Here is a 16,767-nt window from a genome sequence, read left to right as displayed (position 1 = left end):
GTCTCAGTCGAATGGCCGCTTTTGAAGCCGGATTGGTTGTTGTCTAGGAGGTTGTCCCGTTCAAGAAACATAGAGAGTTGATTGAACACAACTCGCTCAAGGGTCTTTGCAATGAAAGGCAGAAGGGATACCGGTCGGTAGTTTTCTAAAAGTGCTGGATTCAGAGAGGGTTTCTTAAGCAGTGGGGTTACCCGAGCCTGCTTAAATGCTGTGGGAAAGGTTCCCGTGTGAAGAGAAGTGTTGACAATGTGAATGAGTGCAGGAGTGATTGAAGAAGAAATAGCCTGAAGGAGGTGAGTGGGTATAGGATCAAGTGGACAGGTAGTAGGGTGATTGGAAAGGATGAGTTTAGAAATATCTGCCTCGGAGAGCGGAGAGAAGGATGGAAGAGTGTTCGTGTTTGTGGTTGAGATGTGCGGGTTAGTTTGTGGTGAGGAGAACTGGTTGCTAATGAGAGCTGTTTTGTTTGTGAAAAATGATGCAAAGTCATCAGCTGTAAGAGTTGATGAAGGAGGGGGAGGAGGAGGACAAAGGAGAGAGGAGAATGTTTTAAAGAGTTTGCGAGAGTCAGAGCAATTGTTGATTTTGTTGTGGTAGTATGTTGTTTTAGCAGTGGAGACATTTGTAGAGAAAGAAGAGAGAAGAGACTGATACAAGGTAAGGTCAGTATAGTTTTTAGATTTCTGCCATTTCCTCTCTGCCGCCCTGAGTCCAGAGCGATGTTGACGGAGAACATCAGACAGCCAGGGGGCAGATGGGGTGGGGCGGGGCGGGACGGGCAGGTCTGGATGAAAGGGGGCAACTGTCTAAGGATGTTAGAGTGGAGCAAAGAGTGTCAGTAGCACTGTTAGTGTCCAGTGCTGAGAACTGAGCAGGTGGAGGGAGTGAAGATGATACCATAGTGGATAGGCGAGAGGGAGAGAGTGAGCGTAGATTACGCCGAAAGGTAATCTGTGTAGGAGTACGTGTTGTATCAGGAGTCAGTATGAGGTTAAGAGTGATGAGAAAGTGGTCTGAGGTGTGTAATGGAGTAACTAAAGTGTTGTCCGTGGAGCAGTTGCATGTGTAGACAAGGTCTAATTGGTTACCTGATCTGTGAGTAGCCGTAGTAGATACTAACTTAAGGTCAAATGAAGTCAGTAGAGTGCTGAAGTCTGCAGCTAGGTGTTTATCAAGATGGATGTTGAAGTCACCAAGCAGAATCAGAGGAGTGCCATCCTCAGGGAAGCTAGAAAGTAACACATCCAACTCCTCCACAAAGTTACCGAGGTGACCTGGAGGACGATAGACCACTACCACATGGATTTTAACAGGGTGAGTAATAGTGATTGAATGCGATTCAAATGAATTGGCCGGTAGAGACGGTAATGGATCAAATTTCCAATCATTTGAGATAAGCAAACCAGTACCCCCACCCCTCCCAATAGGCAGAGGAGTGTGTGAAAAAATATAATTGGTTGAGAGGGCTGCAGGAGTGGCAGTGTCCTCTGGTTTGATCCAGGTCTCAGTTAGGGCCATGAGGCTGAGCTGAGAATGAGTCCCAATAGATGAAATAAAGTCTGCTTTGTTTACAGCCGACTGGCAATTCCAGAGACCAATTGGAATAGAGAGTAAAGTAGCAGAGGATGTTAGGATATAGCGCAAATTATTAGGATTGCGGCGTCTCGTGCGTACAGAGCATGATTTACGAGTGCTAGTAGTAATAGTTGAGATTTGAAAGCACATGGTGAATACAGATCAGAGAAAAGGCCAAATAGAAATTAGAAAAAAAACCGAACACAAATAATGAAAAAGAAGAGGATACTCAAGTGCCTTGCCGGGGTCCTTGCTCGGGCGGAGTTGCGCTGGGAAGAGTTGAAGTCTTTACACTCGTTGGTCTTGCACAGGGAAGAGTTGAAGTCTTTACACTCGTTGGTCTTGCACAGGGAAGAGTTGAAGTCTTTACACTCGTTGGTCTTCACACGAGGAGGGCTTCACACTGCCGCTTCCGCTGACGCAGACTATCACGCTATTTATACTCACTTGAGTATCGTTATTGAAAGCAGCTGGGAACACCCCCAACAAACTCACTCCCAACGTGGCAATGACCAAACAAATGCTAACTCAACAAATGCTATCTCCCACACACACCAAAACTAGTAATACACACCACTGCACTACACAGACACACTTATTCAACAACAAATGAACAAACAATCAAATGAGAAAAGTTACAAACACTTACAGAGAAGTTGTCTATCAGTCAATTAATTGCTCCTCTCTAGCCAAATGTTAAACACACGAGGCTTTTAATACCTCGCTGGCCACGCCCCCAACAAACTCACTCCCAACGTGGCAATGACCAAACAAATGCTAACTCAACAAATGCTAACTCCCACACACACCAAAACTAGTAATACACACCACTGCACTACACAGACACACTTATTCAACAACAAATGAACAAACAATCAAATGAGAAAAGTTACAAACACTTACAGAGTAGTTGTCTATCAGTCAATTAATTGCTCCTCTCTAGCCAAATGTTAAACACATGAGGCTTTTAATACCTCGCTGGCCACGCCCCCAACAAACTCACTCCCAACGTGGCAATGACCAAACAAATGCTAACTCAACAAATGCTAACTCCCACACACACCAAAACTAGTAATACACACCACTGCACTACACAGACACACTTATTCAACAACAAATGAACAAACAATCAAATGAGAAAAGTTACAAACACTTACAGAGTAGTTGTCTATCAGTCAATTAATTGCTCCGCTCTAGCTGCAAAGCAGAGGGCTGCTACTTTGGCTGATGACCTTGGTGGGGACCTGAGGGTGACGGTCAGGGCAAACCCGACGGGTGTCACGGCTCCTCGGGCCCCTCCCCCCTCCACTGTGCCGGTAGAGTTTTCGGAAGGGCGTGCTGACCTCCCACGTGGAGCGCCAGTCGTCTCTTTCGGGGCTCCAGCGGAGGACCAGATGTCGGTCGCTGCATCGGGGGATGAGCTAATGGGCTCTGAGGATGAAGATTCGGCTGCGCTGCCCCCTTCGGGTGTGACAGCGTTGCCCGAGTCCGACCCGGAGCTTACGGCTATGCTTGCCCGGGCCGCCGCAAGTGTCGGGCTTGAGTGGAACCCTCCACCATGTCCCAAACCTTCGCGGTTGGATGATTGGTTTCTCGGGACGGGTCGCGCTGGTTCTCAGCGTCCCGCCCCGGTGCCTTTCTTCCCAGAAGTGCATCAGGAGCTCACGAAGTCGTGGGTGGCGCCGTATAGCGCTCGCCTGCGATCGACTGACTCCTCCATCCTCACTACCCTCGATGGTGGTGCGGCTAAGGGCTACGAGGGGATCCCTCCAGTCGAGCGGTCGGTTGCGATGCACCTGTGTCCTAAGACCGCTGCGGACTGGAGGCACGCCCCGCGTCTCCCCTCCCGGGCGTGTAAGTTCTCGTCCGGCTTGACGGGCAAGGCTTACACAGCCTGTGGAGAGGCCGCATCAGCTTTGCATGCCATGGCGCTTCTGCAGGTCCACCAGGCCACGGCGCTCATTTGCCCAGCAGTTCTCGGTGGCCAAGAAGCAGACGGAGGCCATAAAGAACATCCTGCCCCGGCGGCCCGCTGCTGCCTCCACCCAGTCGCCCAGGGCAGCCCCCCAGTCTGCTCGTCGCCGAGGGCGTCCCCCGACGTCCGCCTCCGCTCCCGCCCCTGCCAAGCCCAAGCAGCAGCCTCCACCCGCGAAGCAGGGTGCCGGACGCAAGGGGGGCACCCAACCCGTCCAGGGTCCCGCTAAGCCGGCCGGCAAGCGCAAGGGGAAGCGGCCCTGAGACGGGCAGCCCAGGGAGAAGAGGAGCTGCTCTGAGGGAGATGATGTCCGCATCACCCCCCCCCCCCCTATTCACGGATGCCTCCGCCACCGGCTGGGGGGGCCACGTACAACGGGCATGCAGTTGCTTGTCTGTGGACGGGGCCGCAATTGCATTGGCACATCAATTGCCTCGAGTTACTGGCAGTACACTTGGCACTCCGCCGCCTCAAGGGGCTGCTGCGTGGCAAGCATGTACTGGTCTGCTCCAACTCGCCCGCCACCTCCTCCTGTGGAGTCAGAAGCAGCTGAGGTCGCTTTGGGCCATTCATGTCCCTGGTGCGCTGAACCAGACAGCCGACGAGCTCTCTCGTCAGCCGACACCTCCGGGAGAGTGGCGACTCCACCCCCAGGCGGTCCAGCTGATATGGGACCAGTTCGGAGCCGCACAGGTAGACCTGTTTGCCTCTCCGGACTCTACCCATTGCCAGTGGTACTATTCCCTGACCGGGGGTACCCTCGGCACAGATGCACTGGCGCACAGCTGGCCCCGGGACCTACGCAAGTATGCGTTTCCCCCAGTGAGCCTTCTTGCACAGACTCTGTGCAAGGTCAGGGAGGACGAGGAGCAGGTCTTGTTAGTTGCGCCATATTGGCCCAACCGGACCTGGTTCCCAGAACTTACACTCCTCGCGACAGCCCCTCCTTGGCCGATTCCCCTGAGGAAGGACCTTCTTTCTCAGGGACGGGGCACTCTATGGCACCCACGTCCAGACCTCTGGAATCTTCATGTCTGGTCCCTGGACGGGACGCGGAGGTTTTAGATGGACTACCACAAGCTGTCGTAGATACCATCGCTTCAGCTAGAGCCCCCTCTACGAGGCGCCTCTATGCTCTGAAGTGGAACCTGTTCGTTGAGTGGTGCGCTTCCCGCCGGGAAGACCCCCGAAGGTGTTCGATTAGTGTTGTGCTTTCCTTCCTGCAAGACGGGTTGGAGCGAAGGCTGTCTCCCTCCACCCTCAAGGTATATCCGTGGGGAAGTCCGTGGGGAAGCACGACCTAATCGTCAGGTTCCTCAGAGGTGCGAGGAGACTAAATCCTCCTCGTCCTACCTCGATACCCTCTTGGGACTTGGCTCTAGTGCTCAGAGCACTTCAGAGCCCCCCGTTCGAGCCTTTGGCGTCTTGTGAGCTTAAAATCTTGTCAATGAAGACAGTGCTCCTGACGGCTTTGGCCTTGATCAAAAGGGTAGGGGACCTGCATGCACTTTCGGTCAACGAATCGTGCCTAGAATTCGGGCCCGGTAACTCTCACATTGTCCTGAGACCCCGGCCCGGATATGTGCCCAAGGTTCCTACCACTCCCTTCCGAGATCAGGTAGTGAACCTGCAAGCGCTGCCTTCGGAGGAGGCAGACCCAGCCCTGGCTTTGCTGTGTCCGGTCCGCGCTCGTCGCGCTTACGTTGACCGGACCCAAAGCCTTTGGACCTCAGAGCAACTCTTCGTCTGTTACGGAGGCCAGCAGAAGGGAAAGGCTGTCTCCAAGCAGAGGTTAGCCCACTGGTTAGTGGATGCTATAGTCTTGGCTTACCAGTCCCAAGACGTGCCTTGCCCGTTCGGTGTAAGAGCACACTCCACTAGGAGTGTTGCTTCTTCCTGGGCGCTGGCTCAAGGCGCCTCGCTGACAGACATATGTAGAGCTGCGGGCTGAGCGACACCTAACACGTTCGCTAGATTCTATAGCCTACGTGTAGAGCCGGTATCTTCCCGCATCCTCGCCCCCAGTGGCCAGGAGCGTTAAGTGCCCGTTCTTGGTGCCACTCCCGCCCTCTGGGCCGGATACGTGTGTCTATTGTCTCCAGTTGTGTTCCCCGGGAAACCGGCTAACCCTGTCGAGCTCCTCCGTCACCCCTTCGGTGTCAGACATTGCGGACCGTCTGACGCCAGGCCTGCACCCGTATGCTTGTGAAACGTGGCTGTAGGCTGGGTTCCATATGTAGCGGTTGCCTCACGGCAACCCCATATGTGTATTCTTCCACGGTACCAGCTACCCTCCGGGCTAGCCCCGTGTCTTTCCCTCGACAGAGCCCGCTCTGTCGTCTCTGGGCGTGTTCTTTCCCCCCTTCAATCAGGCTGGAACCACCCCAGAGACTGCCATATGTTGCACTACCCTGCCAGGTTAGTCCTTATGTGTATTCCGCTACCTCTCCTTCCCTGAAGGACGTGGCCCCGCAGCGTACCCTCTCTCCGAGGTAGGCACGCTTTCCCAGCGTTATCCAATAGTCATTCTGAGTGGGTCTTGCAGAAACAGCAGTGACTGTACTCCCTGCTTGGAGCCCTGACTTCCGTACCATACTAGACGGTGCAGTGTGCTCAAGCAGGACGCTGGAAGGGCCAGCATCCTGGCATTTTCCATAGGGATCCCATTCGTCGGTTCAGTTCTGACGTACGTCGAACGTGACCGACTGAAAGGAAACGTCTCGGTTACGTATGTAACCCTCGTTCCCTGAAGGAGGGAACGGAGACGTACGTCCCGTCGCCAGGTGCTGTGCTTGCGCTGGGAGTCCGGTCACCTCTCGGCTCCTCAGCAGGAAAAGCGCTGATCTACCATTCCACTTCCTGTTTTATACCCACGCCGCAGGGCGGAGCGTGGAATGCGTGGATCGCATGCCAAATTTCATTGGCTCGTTGTTAGATGCTCGAAGTAGGATTGGTCTCTAAAGTAAGATCCCATTCGTCGGTTCAGTTCTGACGTACGTCTCCGTTCCCTCCTTCAGGGAACGAGGGTTACATACGTAACCGAGATGTTCATCTTGTTGCTAAGTGGACTGTTTTGTATTTTGTGGTGGATTTAACAAATAAAGGTAACATTATAAAACAATTTAAACTCAAATCAATATGTCTGAGGAATATTTGATTTGGGAAGTATACTTTGCATCAGTAATGACCAACTGACTGTTCATTATCTCTTACATAATGACTGCTAAACTGTAAAGCACAGTATAGCTTTATTGCATAGCTGTGCTTGTCATGTTTCTTGTCTCTCATGTCACTCTGTTTTTTTTTTTCTGTTTTTTTTTTTTTTGCATTAATGACCAGCTGTCTGCGTATAAATCCTTATATGTTGAATTTGAAGGACCAAAATAACCAAATAGTCAAAGCATCATTGCTCACTTGGCATAGCAAAGTGAGTGTTTGGTTTCAGTTATGGCATGCTCTTTTTCCATCAGTGAATGTCATCATACATTTTCAATAAGCCATTAGTCATTGTGCTTTGCTATCAGGCTGTGCAGTCTCAGTGCACACTCAGTTGGATTGGGATGCGTGGCAGACAGATTAGTGAGGTATTCCCCCACTGTGCTTGTGTGCTGTTGGCAGGTAGCAGCGCACGTGCGCGTGCGTGTGTGCGTGTGTGCGTGTGTGTGTGTGTGTTTGTGTGTGTGTCATGGAGGCGTATAGCATGCTGGGATCCACCCACTAATAGCAGACGATCTATCAAAGTCAGGGCACATCTCTCAGCTCTCCCTCTGGAACAGTGCCTTTCTGATGCTCCACAGAACAGAGAATTAATAAGAGGCATCATTATCAGAGTGTGCCATGTGCCTCCAGGGGAAGAGAGGATAGAAAGAATGGAAGAGGGGAAATGGATGAAGACATGGGAAGAATTGAAATGGGGTTCTTAAAGGGGTAGTTCACCCAAAAATTTAAATATTTTGTCATCAATTACTTACTTACCATCAAGTTGTTCCAAACCTGGGGTGCGTTTCCCGTACAACACCATAACTCACTGGTGAACTACCATAGTATGATGCATCATTGAAGAAGTCAACTAGCTAGTCACGACTGTTTCCTGAAACCATATTGCAAATTGGTCGTTCATCCACATTGGTTAATGATGTCGCGCAGGTGGTGAAGAAATAACTGCTTTTAAAAAACTATTTTGAGATCAAATTCATGCTAGATTTATTGCTGTAAATGGACATGGCATTTGAGGACTACTTCTTATTTTTCTCATCTCAGTTATTTTGCTTTATTTCCAGATTCAATCATAGGCTCATTCTTACGTGCACACTTTTCAAAAAACAGTGCTTTAAATCTCCTGACAAACTAAATTACATCAATTAAATTTGTATGTATTCGAAATAAAATATATAGATTGTACTAAATGTCAGCTTGCTTATTTTGCTCAAGATCATGATTTATTAAGTCCACATGTCATGCAAACAAGAAACAATGCTTCTCACCACAGGCAGAGAGCTGTCGATGCAACCACACAAGTTTGCGACGCTGTTTGTGAATGTTTGTTGGAACGATGGAACCACAAATGGAAACACAGACTCATTGAACTATCCTGAAAATGACAGAACTTGCGACCATTGGCTAAGCATGCTTTTGGGAAATGCGCCCCTGTTTGAGTTTCTTTCTTCTGTTGAACACAAAATTTGATATTTTATTCGGTAACCAGACAGTTTTACACCTGGATTATGTTCCAGAGACACAAATAATGTAAATATGCTGAATTTCTACTGTAGAGCAGTAAACAACTAACCTTTTAAAGTGAATAACTGAGCATAATATAATGCTTTTGCAACACAACTAGGGACAAACAACGCATACTTTGGGCTTGTGCCTGGATATTCTACTGTTAAATACTTTCATGAAATACTTAAAACATTGTTAATTTCATTTATATCTTTTTTTTCTATATTATTTGTCCTATTTTCTTTGTTTTTATAGCATTTTTCATTCTTTTGGGGTTTTTTTTCAATAATTATTTGAGGACTTTTAATTTTGTCTGGTTAGTTAGTTTTGTTTGTTAGTCTAGTATTATCTATGTATCTGTGTTGAATTGGTATCAAGAATTTTAATTTTATTTTATTTTTCTGTTATCTTTACATAAGCCTATATTGCTATTTTGACATTTAAAAATAAAATACTCATATTTCACTCCCCTAATTATGTAAAATTAAAATTGAAAATTTAAGATTTGTACAATATTAACCAAAATAATCAAGTAAAATCAATAGATTTTTGCTATAATCGGTCATCCCTAAATTAAATTTTTACTTTTATTCAGCAAGAATATTTTAAATTAATCAAAAGTGACAGTAAAGACATTTACATTGTTACAAAATATTTATCAACTAAAAGCAGTTATTTCAACTTTATAATCATCATAGAAAAATATTAAGCAGCACAACTGTTTTTAACATGGATAATAAATGTTTCTTGAGCAACAAATCAGCATAATAATTCGATCTGAAAGATCATGTGACAATGAAGACTGTAGTAATTAATTAATAGTTTTTTTTAATATATTAAAAAATAAAATAGAAATATTGTGAGATATTATTACAATTTAATATAACCCCCAAACTTTCAAACATTATATTACTGAAATCGCAAATCACATATGCATTTGTGTTTGGCCGCACTGCAGTACAAGCATCCAAACAGACTTGAATCATGAGAAATGTGTGTACTTCCTCATTGCTTTCTCAATATTTCAGCAGTGTAGGGGGAACCTGTCAGCAATCCCAGTGTATGAGTGTATTAGTGAGTGTGTGTGTGTGTGTGTGTGTGTGTGTGTGTGCTTCAGTAGACGAGAGGAGTGACTCACCCCTTCATTCCTCATTAGCATTCTTGGTCAGTAATCACTTAGTGAGGCAAAGGGTGATGGGAGGGGATTCTACCCTCTTTCTTCTATCATTCCAAGTCTTTTTTCTCTCTCTCTCCCCACAATTCAATTTGTATTGCCAAAGCTGAAACAGATTAGCTGCAGACAATAGATTGAAGAACAGTAAATAATGAAAAAAAGCAAGAACGAACAATGATAATCATAAAGAATGATAATGAAATCTCTCTCTCTCTCTCTCTCTCTCTCTCTCTCTCTCTCTCTCTCTCTCTCTCTCTCTCTCTCACACACACACACACACACACACACACACACACACACACACACACACACACACACACACACACACACACACACAACTTCTCAGCTTCTTTCCATTAATTTTCTCGAACATTATGACTTTTAAAAGATATTGCATTTTTAACCCGTCTGTCTAAATGGCCCTTTCTGCAGGGACTAAGTCCACTTTGAGCATGTGTAACAATGCACCAGGGTAGAGAGCTGTTATTAAAATAATAGATTTTCACAGCACTTTTCTGTGAATTTAATCAGCTATGAGCCTTTGGGCTCTTTTAGGAATCAATATGACCCAAATGGCTAAAGCCACACAGAAATCCTTACCATCATTGCCTTTTTAGTACTTCTCAATCTGTGAACAATCTTCTCTGTTCAAATAGTATCACCAGCTGAGCTCTGATGGCACTTTTTAAGGAGTTAAATGCAAACAGTGTTTTTATTAACTAAAAATATACAAACAATTGTTAATTGAAAGAAAACTAGAATACAATTAATATTATATTAAAGGGTTAGTTCACCCAAAAAAATGAAAATGATTTCATTAATTACTCACCCTCATGTCGTTGGACACCCGTAATACCTTCGTTCATCTTCGGAAAACAAATGAAGATATTTTTGTTGAAAGCTGATGGCTGAGAAAGGCTTCAGATAGGCCTACATTGGCATTCAGTACATTTCCTCTCTCAAGACCCATAAAGGCACTGAACACATTGATACAAAGTCCATCTCACTACAGTGGCTGAACAATAATTTTACAATGCAACAAAAATTGTTATTGTGCGCACAAAAATGTAAATAACGACTTTTTGTCGAGTTCAAGTTATTGACGTGAACTCGACACATTTAAGTGAATATGACGCAGATCCGCCGTTCAGATACATGACCCAGAAGAGGAGGAGCGCCGCTATCACGTAAGTGCACGTCTGAGACCTACACGGAAGACAATAACTTGGTGGATAAAGTCATTTTGTTTTTTGTTTTTTTGCACAAAAACTATTCTCGTCACTTCGTAAAATTATTTTACAGCCACTGTAGTGAGATGGACTTTGTATCGGTGTGTTCAGTGCCTTTATGGGTCTTGTGAGTGGGAATGTACTGAATGTCAATGGAGGTCTATCTGAACAAAAATATCTTCATTTGTGTTCCAAAGATGAACGAATGTCTTACGGGTGTCCAACGACATGAGGGTGAGTAATTAATGAAATCATTTTCATTTTTGGGTGAACTAAACCTTTAAATGGGAAAATTTGAAATGTTGCCTTGGCAGCTAACTGATACAAGTTGAAGTTTAAATAAAACTGAAAATACAAAAATAAACACATTCAAAATATTAATAGTAAAATAACACTATGCAAATTGAGCACAAAGTTGCATGTATGTTTTTGACATTTTTACAGTATTGAATTAGACAGTAATATGCAATAAATTAAACAATAGTATAAATAGATGGTGTTACATCTGAGAAAATTATAAAAATAAGTCTTGGAGAGAGAACAAGGCATCTGTGTTTTATACAATTCATGGTTCTAATCTCAATGCAAGTGCTCATTTGTGTGAAACTTTTTTATTTTACATACGTTCTTCTAATTGCAGGATATTCACTTATAAGACAAGCCTCCCTTAAAGGCAAGGTGATATATGTAATTATCCATGTAGTGCCATGTATGTGGAACTATTTAAAATTGCAGCATCGTGCACTAGTGAATTACGGTGCAATACATTACTATGCATGCTATGATATTTTACTCTGATAAAGAGCCTCTAATGTGAGGTTTGTAATGGTATCGATAGGTAGGATGTTTGGTTGGCAGCACCGCACGAAGAGCAGCCAGGCTGTCCTGTTTTTTGACAGTGACATATAGTCTCCTTTCCTGTTGCAGATCCTCAGACAGCCAGGCAGCTGAGTGTACAAACCCTGTCATACTTCTCCAGGGCTAACAAGACAAGCCAATACGACCACGCAGGTACACACAGTTATAGATATCAGCACACACACACACAGAAAATCGTGATAGTAGGCACCCTCAGAAAAACACAAGCAGATTAATGAGAAAACGGCACGTACATATGCACACAGGCTGCTGCTCTCAGCTCAAACTGCTGAATGCTTGTACCTGGGAGTCTTCTTGTTCTTCTCACTGTGTCGACTTCACGAATGGGTGTTCTGATAACTACAGAAGTTAAAGGGATAGTTCAACTAAATGCAAAGGGAGTCATTTAAAAGACTGGCCAAGCTGCTCTTGTCCATCAAATGAAAGTGAATGGGAACCACTCTTTTCCCTGATCTTTCTCTGTTTTCATTGTATGGAAAAGAGCAGCTTGAACATCCTACTAAATTTCTCCTGTTGTGTTGCGTGGAAGAAAGAAAGTCTTTTTTGGAACCACATGAGGGTAAGTAAAAATGCCATAATGTTTCTTTTTGAGTGAACTATCTTAAACTCTTTTTGAGTGAACATATTAAACAATACCCTATGATGTATTTATTATATGTATTTCTATTTTAAATAAATATTCAAATAAATGATTTGCTAATGTTTCTTAAACTTTTTTTAAAGGTTTTACTCTCTGTCTCTCTTGATTACTATTTAAACAATTTATGATGTAGAGGGCTTCTTATAAAGAATACCTTATCACAGCCAAGGGAATAATCTCTGCCTTCTCTCTTTTATTTGTTCAGCGTTATGTTCATTTTCTCATTTATGAGCATTCAGTCAGAGCTTTGAGATATCACTGCAGTGTTGCCATAACATTGACAAAAGAAAAGCTGGATCATAAAATTAGAGAGAGTGAGAAGATGAGTTTGCCAGCATGAGCAGCCCCTCCAGTTCTTTTTTTATACAGAAAAGGCTGTGTTATACAGCCAAAAGAATTTGTTATTTTTGTTATTAACTGGAAGAATTAGCTAGAATGAGCACAGTTTGACTTTGACGCAGTAGCGAGATCAGTATTGACAATGAAATCCTGGAGTCAGTTTTCCATGTCAGAAGTCAGCAATTGGAAAACAGTTTTGTTTTTGAAGAGTGAGCTCTTGAGCAAATAATTCACTTGATGTGCTATTATTATACCTGTGATATAATAATATTTGTTTTATTTTTGCTAGAATAATATGTATGGTGGCTCTGAGTTGTCAAAACGTCTCTCTTTTTGACGGACGAAAGTTTCGGAGGCAGTGTGCAACTGTGATTGGCATAACGTGAGGTCGAATTTATTTTTTGACGTTCGTAAATTTCGCATGCGAATTGCGGACTCAGTGTGCAAAGGCCTTTAGTGTACTTACTAGTTGGCTTATCAACACTATTTAGAGAGTTGCAAAATATAGCAAACCATAGCAAAAGTATATTTCTTACTAAAGTTAATTTGTAATCTTTGTTTTTGTATTTATTTAAAATAAGACAAATCTGATATAATAGCTTATATATGTGCCCTGTAGTCTTGTATACTTAATGGACAGGTGCACACCGTTGTCATTGTGGTCAAGTCCACAAGACCGCAAGTGGACATGAAGTGTGGCCAATGACAGGGCAGGGCCAATGCATGAGGTCTGTTCTAGCGCATCACACACGTTCAGACAGCACTTTTGTAGCAAATCACTTGTAAGTAATTTATTAAAGGTTTATTTTTACATATCATAAGGCCAAGACATTGCTACCATAACGCGTTGCTTTGGGTTGTGTCTTGCGACGCCAACAGCTTCGTGTTTTAACCTTAAATCATTTTTTTCTTTATTGCAATTCTTTCTTTATTGCAATTTTATGTACACATAAAATACATAAAAAATGTGTCAGTAGTAGTCCCATATTCATAATTGTGGCCACATGATCTGTTTACAATAACCATTGTAACAGATGAAGTTTTAATGTCTTACAATGTCGACTAATGTGTGTGTGTGTGTGTGTGTGTGTGTGTGTGTGTGTGTGTGTGTGTGTGTGTGTGTGTGTGTGTGTGTGTGTGTGTGTGTGTGTGTGTGTGTGTGTGTGTGTGTGTGTGTGTGTGTGTGTGTGTGTGTGTGTGTGTGTGTGTGTGTGTGTGTGTGTTGTTATATATATTTTTTATAATACACAAATGGGTAGGTTTAGGGAAGGGGTTGGTTTACGTGTTCAAAACGTGTCTGAATACCGTAAATTAAAAAAGAAAAGAAATGTAAATACAATTATGTTGGATGATTACATCGAGAATCACTCTCCATGCCAAAATGGCAAAATCATAGTTTCAATCCATTATATAGTTTCATCATGATGATAACCATGCCCAACACGTCTGTATACTGTCATTGACTTCTGATTTATTAGATTTATTTGACATGGAAATAAGTTACATTGGACGAACAATATGCATTTGCTTAAGTGTTTTAGCACACATTCTTCCATGGACCCATTACAGAATTTTTGCAGATTCTGTGAAACTACCACAGATTTTGAATTAAGGGTCTTTGTTCATTTCTCTGTTTTCTGTGAGGCTGGGTTGGCTGTGAGCATGTAAGGCATGCTGCTGCTGCACATGTAACATACATGAAATAACCGCTGATGCAACAGCAACCAATCACCTGTGCTATATGTAGATGATGATTGGATCGCTACCAAATGAGTTAATGACCTATCAGCCTGTGCCATCTTGAGTTTCATGCCAGAACTTGGTATTTGATTTTATAGAAGGAAGGACTGTTAAATATTGACTTCATCAATAAACCTGCAATAAGCCTGCCTTCTTTGATTTGATTGGCCATCTCAATCACATTGACCAGTAATGTTAGACAGCTGAGGCAGGCTACAGACAGGCTCTAAACAAGATTTGTTTTTTTGTTTTTTTTTAATGTTATTTTAAGCCTTTTGCCACTTTTATTTATAGATACAACATAGATAGGATTGGATAAACTGTATCTGCCAGCACCCAAATTAGGACTGGACTCCTAGACCACAGCTTTTCAGAGATTTTCAGTTAAATTTCCAATAAATGTGTGCTGTTATTCAGTACTTGCACATGGTGGGAAAGGGTTCGTGAATTTAGAAATTTAAAAAGAATTGCTGTCAATCTTACCCTGTGGGATGAATTATGTAAGCCAAACTACTTCAGTATGAGTGCAGTGTTTCTGGATTATATCATTTCATAAAAATAGTTAAATACTGCCCTGCAGACAGAAAATGCTAAGTTTAAGAGCTGAAAGTCAAGTCATGAGTTAGTGTGTGAAGTGCAGCTTGCTGTATGTTAGACAGTGAAGTTATAGGGCAGAAGTGACAGCATGTGTGTCATCAAGTGTGTGTGAAGGGCAGGAATGTATGTTAAATACTCTGTGGTGTGGTTAAATGCAGGATTTGGGACATTCCTCGCCTCTCTCTGTGGACACCTGAGATGCTGAGAACTGGGTCACACAGCTCCATCCTTTAGCGAGGCATGATGGGACATGTAGACCTAATTTCTTTCCCTTATCTGCTCAGTTCCTTCTCTCCCATGGGGCAGTGAGTGCTGCCCCGGTCTGATCCCTGGCGTCTGGATTCCCCTGCTAGGCCAAACTTCTCTACAGAAGGGGCTGTCTCAACAGAATGGGCAAACTTCCCATGAACAGCCCCTATGAAGAAGATAGACATAGTTTATTGCTCAGCTGCATCAGTGCTGCCTGTGTGCACTGCCTGTGTGTGTGTGTGTGTGTGTGTGTGTGTGTGTGTGTGTGTGTGTGTGTGTGTGTGTGTGTGTGTGTGTGTGTGTGTGTGTGTGTGTGTGTGTGTGTGTGTGTGTGTGTGTGTGTGTGTGTGTGTGTGTGTGTGTGTGTGTTAGGAATCAGTCTGCTTGGTTAGCCATGGTTTTCGACTGCAGCCACAGATGATCAAATGCAGAATCTTTTACCTAATTTCAGCCAGGGGCATTATATTAATATTATAAGGGGTGTTTTTTTATGTTATTTTTTTTGAGGAAGCACCAGTGCCATAGTGGCCTCACATGGTGCTCTAGGCAAGATGAGGCATGGCCAAAGAAATTTAGTTTTTTATTGATCCGTGTGCATAGATAATCAATCAAATAGAATAAACAAAATTTCACAGCCATAGTGATCATCATGCTTTTTTTTTTTTTTTTTTGTTAAGTAGCTTTGACAGTTTCATAAAAAAAAAATACAATTAAATAATTTTGAACTTAATTTGTACAACTGAATGCATGATTTTTTCCCCTACTTAAAATACAGTTCAACAGTTGTTATTTTGGAGGTACATGTTTGTTTTTGCTTAGAGAAACGCTGTATAAGACTCACGGTGAAGGTAAATAATCCATGGAATATGCCATTAGTATATATATATATATATATATATATATATATATATATATATATATATATATATATATATATATATATATATATATATATATATATATATATATATATATATATTCGTATATATAGTATATTATTTTTTCTCATTAAAGCACACACAGCACCCCATATTGACAGAAAAACACAGAATTGTTGACATATTTGCCAATTTATTAAAAAAGAAAAGCTGAAACATCACATGGTCCTAAGTATTCAGACCCTTTGCTCAGTATTTAGTAGAAGCACCTTGATCAGCCAGGAGTCTTTTTGGGAAAGATGCAACAAGTTTTTCACACCTGGATTTGGGGATCCTTTGCCATTCCTCCTTGTAGATCCTCTCCAGTTCTGTCAGGTTGGATGGTAAATGTTGATGGAAGCCATTTTCAGGTCTCAGTGATGCTCACTTGGGTTTAAGTCAGGGCTCTGGCTGGGCAATTCAAGAACAGTCACAGAGTTGTTGTAAAGCTACACCTTCATTATTTTAGCTGTGTGCATAGGGTCCAGTCTGAGGTCTTGAGCACTCTGGAGGAGGTTTCGTCCAGTATATCCCTGTACTTGGCCGCATTCATCTTTCCCTCAAATGCAACCAGTCGTCTTGTCCCTGCAGCTGAAAAACACCCCCACAGCATGATGCTGCCACCACCATGATTTGCAGTGATGGTTGACTTTCTACAACTTTCTCCCATCTCCCGACTGCATCTCTGGAGCTCAGCCAAAATGATCTTTGGGTTCTTCTTCTTTACCTCT

At 43.4% G+C, this 16,767-nt stretch overlaps 1 protein-coding gene across 3 annotated transcripts in view; it reads left to right on the top strand.

Annotated features, from left to right (window-relative positions):
• Positions 1–16,767, top strand: part of LOC137041285 (protein phosphatase 1 regulatory subunit 29) — a 129,041-nt gene that overhangs the window by 92,147 nt on the left and 20,127 nt on the right. Inside the window, exon 3 of one of the 3 annotated variants that reach the window (XM_067417396.1) lies at positions 11,603–11,686. The exons of 1 other annotated variant lie outside the window; for it this stretch is intronic. The gene's annotated coding sequence lies outside the window, so the exon portion shown is untranslated. Of the gene's footprint in view, positions 1–11,602; positions 11,687–11,897; positions 12,114–16,767 lie in introns of those variants that run through there. One more of the 3 variants, XM_067417405.1, reaches the window with a different exon arrangement.

Source organism: Pseudorasbora parva, chromosome 2 (genome assembly GCF_024679245.1).
Source record: "Pseudorasbora parva isolate DD20220531a chromosome 2, ASM2467924v1, whole genome shotgun sequence".
NCBI lineage: Eukaryota > Metazoa > Chordata > Actinopteri > Cypriniformes > Gobionidae > Pseudorasbora > Pseudorasbora parva.
Note: the sequence above shows the minus strand (reverse complement) of the source record. Positions and strands in the feature narration are given on the sequence as shown.